This window comes from Tiliqua scincoides, chromosome 5 (assembly GCF_035046505.1).
Source record: "Tiliqua scincoides isolate rTilSci1 chromosome 5, rTilSci1.hap2, whole genome shotgun sequence".
Lineage (NCBI taxonomy): Eukaryota > Metazoa > Chordata > Lepidosauria > Squamata > Scincidae > Tiliqua > Tiliqua scincoides.
Window position 1 is genome coordinate 119317372 of NC_089825.1, and position 6000 is coordinate 119323371.

The window sequence follows — 6000 nt, forward strand, 5'->3', positions numbered from 1 at the left end:
TTCACACTGGAACCACAGTTTGTTTTCAGCCAACCCTTTCAATCATCTATGGGCCCTGGGAAACTGCCCAGCCTTCGCCGGTGCTTGCATCACTTGCGCTGCGTATCCTGGATTTCTAGGGCTTTGTGAGAGGCATGGATTCAGAGTAGGGATGGGACCATAGCACAGAGGCAGAGCACCTACTTTGTAAGCAGAAGGCCATAAGTTGAATTCTTGACATCTCCAGGAAGGGCTGGGATTGGGAAAGACCCCCCCTTCTGAAACCCTGGACTGTTGCTGCCAGTCAGTGATGCTGAGACAGATGGACCAACGAACCGTCTCAGTAAAAAGCCACTGCATATAGAGTGTATGTCCAGGACCTGACAGCAGAGTAAAACATCTCTGTGCATCCAGGTTCTTCTGCAGAGTCCAAGACTCCTCCAGCCCCATCCAGCTGGTTTCATCTCACCTCCACATTGCCTGCTGATCTCTCTTTCTTATCCATCAGACCCCTCTGCAGCACCATCTGCGTCCCACTGGGTCCCCCTTCCCTTCCAAAGTCACATTCTTCATCCTGAGCAGCCAACTCCCTGACCGTCTGTGACTCAACTGACAGCTGGGCCTGTCCCAAGAGTCTGGCAGAGGCTGAGAGCTGAGCAAGCCGGGATGATCCTGACACGTTTCTCCTGCTACCTTGGCCTGGATATTTGTACAACACTCCAAGCATGAAGCAGAACTACTCCCCCAAAATGCATAAGATTGAATGATCTGCCAGGTTTCGTTGGCACCCAGGGTTGCCATCCTTAGTCTTAAGTAAAGATGCATCAGGATTGCAAACCTTGGTGCCAACAGAGCCTGGCTGAGCTTTTCCTGTTATATCTGGGGAGGAATTCTGTCTGTACCATCAAACTCAGTGGGATTTATGTGTGACTAAACACGCACAGGATCAGACTGAGAGTGTCAGAACTATAGTACTGTGTTCACTGATTTGTTCAAAAGCCGTTGATTTGTCTGACTGTTAACTAAAGAATTAGGCTGCAATCCTATACATGCATAGCTGAGAGTAAGCCCCATTGACTATAGTGGGACTTCTGAGTAGACATACATAGGCTTGGGCTCTTAGTTACATTTCACAAAGCTTGTTTACAGATGCTCTTTGAAGGGTGACAGAGCTTGCAGATTAGACAAGAAAAATTCATTGTGCTTTAAGGGTTGAGAGTCAGTGTGCTTAGGTCATTAGAGTAGGCCCTGAGTTCAAATCCTGTTTCAGTGTGATGCTTACTGGGTGACCTTGGTCTAGTCATTCTATTTCCACCTAACCTATCCTGGAGGTTCTTGTGACCATAAACCAGCGGAGGGGGTGAGGACAATGTCTGCTGTCCTTCGCTCTCTGGAGAAAGGCCAGGGTATAAATGCAATGAATAAATAATAAATACAACCTTGCAGGAAAATAGCATATACATTTCCTGTATGAATACCTGCCATTGAAGGCTAGCCAGACAGCAATCTGGGCATTGGTGCGGATGGCAAGGGGTGCATTTGTAAAGTGACAAAAAAACCACCATACATTGTTATGGAAAGTCTGTCTCTTAATTTACATTTGATCAAGTCTGGGAATTTGGAATTTCACAGTAATGGTATACTGTATTTGCACCCTGGACAAATTGCCCCGATCAAATACAGGTTGGCAACCTTCAGTCTCGAAAGACCATGGTACAGCACCCGGTATTCCCAGGCGGTCTCCCATCCAAGTACTAACCAGGCCTGACCCTGCTTAGCTTCTAAGATCAGGCATCTGCAATGTAGGACCAGTCATTGGTGTCCCTGGACATTCGCATCTGAGTTTTTCTGTGTCCCAGTTATTTGAGTCCCACTATAACTGGGCAACAAGCAAACGATAACTGAGCAACAAACCCCATATTATATAAGCCAAGCCTCTTTTCCTATCCCTAACCCTACCATTGCACTTTAAAAATAAGAAAGTACATCTAATATAAATATACGTATATCGGGACACAAATGTCCAGAACACAGAAAGAATGGACACAATTCTGGAGTGCATTTGATTTCCAGGATGCATTGGTCCTGTCACTCATAGTAACATCCCAGACAGTGGCGTCACTGAGAGGTGCTGGGGGTGTGGGCCACACTGGGTGCCCCAACTGGAGGGGTGACACCATTACTGGTCAAAATTTTTAAAATGTTGGTATTTTTGAATAATACTATCATGTTATATATCATTTGATGTGAAACTTCATGTCGAATGCAATGAAACAAACTGCATTGAAATATCTCTATTCTATCAAAAGTTATAGCCAAAAAACCAGCAGGGATGGGGCAATAGTACACCCCCATGCCCACTGCCTGGGGTGTGGCCCTGCACTGCATGGGAGGAGGTCCATCGAGGGGGTGACATGCTGGCCTCGCGCACCGAGTGATGCAAACCCAGTGACGCCACTGATCCCAGAACCAATCTCATCAAGTGCACTAATTCAAGGCACTTTCTTATCTGAATCAATCAGGTTTTTAAAGCCTCCAGTGAACTTGATATAGCTGTGGTTCTTAACCATATAAAGCAGGGGTGTCCAAAGTTTTTGGCAGGAAGGCCACATCAGCTCTCTGACACTGTGTCGGGGGGCCAGGGAGAAAAAAGAATTAATTTACATTTAAAATTTGAACAAATTTGCATAAGTTTACATAAATGAATATATTAAAGATGAACTTATATGACTGAATGAAGGTCTTGCAATAGCTCAAGGCCTATAAAAAGACTTTGCACAAAGTAAGGCTGGCCTTTCCTTTGCTGCTGCTGCATCACAGACATGAAACAACAAGCAGTGGAGGGAGCCCTCATCCCAGAGCTCACGCAAGTGGTCAAATAGTCGCCCTCACACTGAGAGCAGTTGCATCGGGCCAGTACAGGCTCCAACAAATTTCTGGAGGGCCAGAGTATCATTGGAGACTGGGGGCTTCCTGAGGGCCGCATTGAGAGGCCTTGAGGGCCGCAAGTGGCCCCAGGGCTGGGGTTTGGGCACCCCTGATCTAAAGGAACGTCAAAATACACACAAGCTGCCTTCTGTCAATTGGGTTTTTGGACATGGCAATGTTTTTCAGATTTTCCTTCTGAAGTTTGACTGTGGGGGATAGTTTTTTTAAGAAACTTGAATCTTGTGAAAGAGAATAAGAATCAAGTTGTTAAATTCAGTGTTTTTACACTTGACTACAGAGTTCTAGGAACAGCTGTTCAAGGCAGTATAGTTCTGCCAGAAAAAGATGAGTGGCAGCTCTCCTCTGGCTAAGGAGAACATGCAGCTTCCTTACACTGAGTCAGACCAGGTTTAGGCCAGTCTTGGTTTAGGCCAGTCTTGTCTGCTCTGCCTTAGCAGCTCTGCCAAGTCCTTTCGCAGTCTTGTTGGCATCCTTCAGTCTCGGAAGAAAGGCAGAGGCCAATACGGTTGGTTCCAGCGGCGTCACAGGAGTTGCCAGAACGTGACTGTGTTCAGCCATGAACTACCTCAGGGACTCTGGCTCCGGATTTTGCCTTGAGGTTGACTCTTGAAGCCTTTTCCATAACTGGATGTAGCCACAAGGCAGTGGAGGTTTGGGATCAGAGCTTTCCTTCTCTCAGATGAGCTGCCTTCCCAGGCTGACGAGCCCCGTCTACCCGGTGGCTGTTCAGTCGCCTCTTACGACAAGTACAGCCAAACTGAGGGCCTATTCTTATCCCCAGCCCCCAGGGGTCTTAGACCTCATTTCGCAGTCTTAGACCTCGTCTAACTGGAAAGTGAGCCAGAGACCTCAAGTACACAAAGCACGAAACCACTGGGCTCTGAAGTACAAGATATCAGCCAGCTCCAAGTTCCACAGCTCAAGGGGCCACTGAAGGAAAAGCCCTGCTCCCTTTTGGGGGGCATGTAACCCTGATCATCCATAGTGTGGGAGTAAATATCAACCATGACGATATGCTTACTGTGAAATGGTTTGTTTCTGAAATTGTTACTGTTCGTTAAAATGTAAATGGCAACTATGTGGCCCTCATTCTGGATGGGGGCCACGACGGGAGAAGGGGCCTTGAGTCCTTGGACCCTGCCGCGCAGTGCCAAACCAGATTGCCCTCCTCCTCCGTAGCTGCTAGGTCCTCCAGGAGGGAAGCTCTAACTGGTTGCCAATGGGAGTTTTCTTCTTGGGTCAAATCCAGAAAGGTTCTGCAATGGCGATAAAGGTTTGAAGCCCTGTCCTCCTGCTGTTGCTCTGATATGAATTGGGGCTCCATTCAGCTATTCAAATTAAAAAGGGGGGGGGGACATATAGGCATATAGTCTATTATCAATACTTCTAAGAAAATGCGTATTGAGCTACGAATTAGTCTCAGGGTCACTAGGAGGCTGGTGTCACCACCAGCAACAGTGTCCAGAGCAGGGTTAAAATCAGGGATGCTGAGAGTCCTTCCTCTCTAAGAGAGGATCTGAGTGTGACAGGTTAAGAGCAGGTGCACTGACAGTCAGGCCCTCTCCAGGAGAGAAGTTCCAGTGAACTACAGCAAAAAAGTGGGGCTTCTGCAGGTTTGATTCTTGCTATTTTGCTGTGTCAAGCTCTCCTTACCTCCCCCTGCTGCTCTCTGTTCTTGGCCTGAGTCCACCCTTCACCACTACCCACTATTGGAATTACGAGCAAATCTTATTAGAAAGTCCTTGAACAAGGCAGTTTTTTGCTCTGCATGCATGCTTAAAACCAGCAGATCCCAAAGAACCCATAAGACCTCACCCTCTGACCTTTCCCTTTCTGAAAACAACTCCCGGCTTCCCAGCCTTTTGCTCTAAAACTCTGCTTACTGATGGCTTTCTGAATTTGTTGGAAACCAGGTTGGCGGCAGGAGCAGGCAGGCAATCCCATGACAGATGATCAAGCCTACAATTTGTCCCTGCCCAAACTTGTGCACCCAATGGCTTAGGTAAATGGGGTTCCTGGCTTGGCTTTTGCAGTATGTTTCAGGTGAACGTCTTAGAAGAATGCCACTTCTCACGTGGGAAAAAAAAAATACAGGGGTTATTTTGGAACTTTTATGCACCTGAAATGTAGTGCTAGCATAGAGAAAATTATTTTGCTATACAACAGCCTGTTACTATCCTACAGATGGTATAGCTCCAGAAATAGAATGCTACACTGTGTGATTTTTTGCTCGAAAGGCCATTAGCTCTTTATTTGGGGCAAGACTAGTTTCATGTAGCTGGTCACTGTAGGATCTGTTCACAGGATGTACATTTTTAGTGTAACCCAGAGTTAGCTTGAAGTTCTTTAATGGGAAAATTCTTGCTCTTTTTAATGTCTGGAAAATGGGTGTGTGTGTGTGTGTGTGTGTGTGTGTGTGTGTGTGTGTGTGTGTTTTAAATCTTAATTTTTTACCCATGCAAACTTACATGCACAATGTAATTGATTAATCATCTAAAACTCAGGCAATTAATCAACTAAAATTTTTCTAATCAAGTGACTGCCCCAAAGATAAGTATAAAATGGGACGATCCTATACACATCGACATTGGAGGAAGGCCACCAGGATACAAATGTAGAAACAGGAATATGACCTAGGATACTGTTTAAAATACATAGGATAACTCCATTTTAAGTATCATATAGTTCATTTGATATTCATGGAAAGTATCAATTCCCTAACAGATTAATTTCCCTTGTTTTCATTTTGGAACTCAAGGAGGCATACGTAACGGTCAGTGGCAGTTGCCTAACTAGGCATTGATCAGACTCAGTCAGTTTAGCTCCAGTGAATTTACTGTACCATGGTCTTTCAGAAAATTTGCTCTAGGAAATAGAACTAACCCCAACCTTTATCTTCTTCCAGTCAGTACTATACTGGAGTCTGTATGCTCTCTCTTATCAGTTACTCCTTCACCACAAATATTTCACTTCCTATTATCTCTGTAGTTAGTGTGGTGTGTTCGACTTCAAAGTGTTTGACTTCAAAGAGGGAGGTACAATTTAAAATCCCCCTTCTGTCATGAAGTTGAA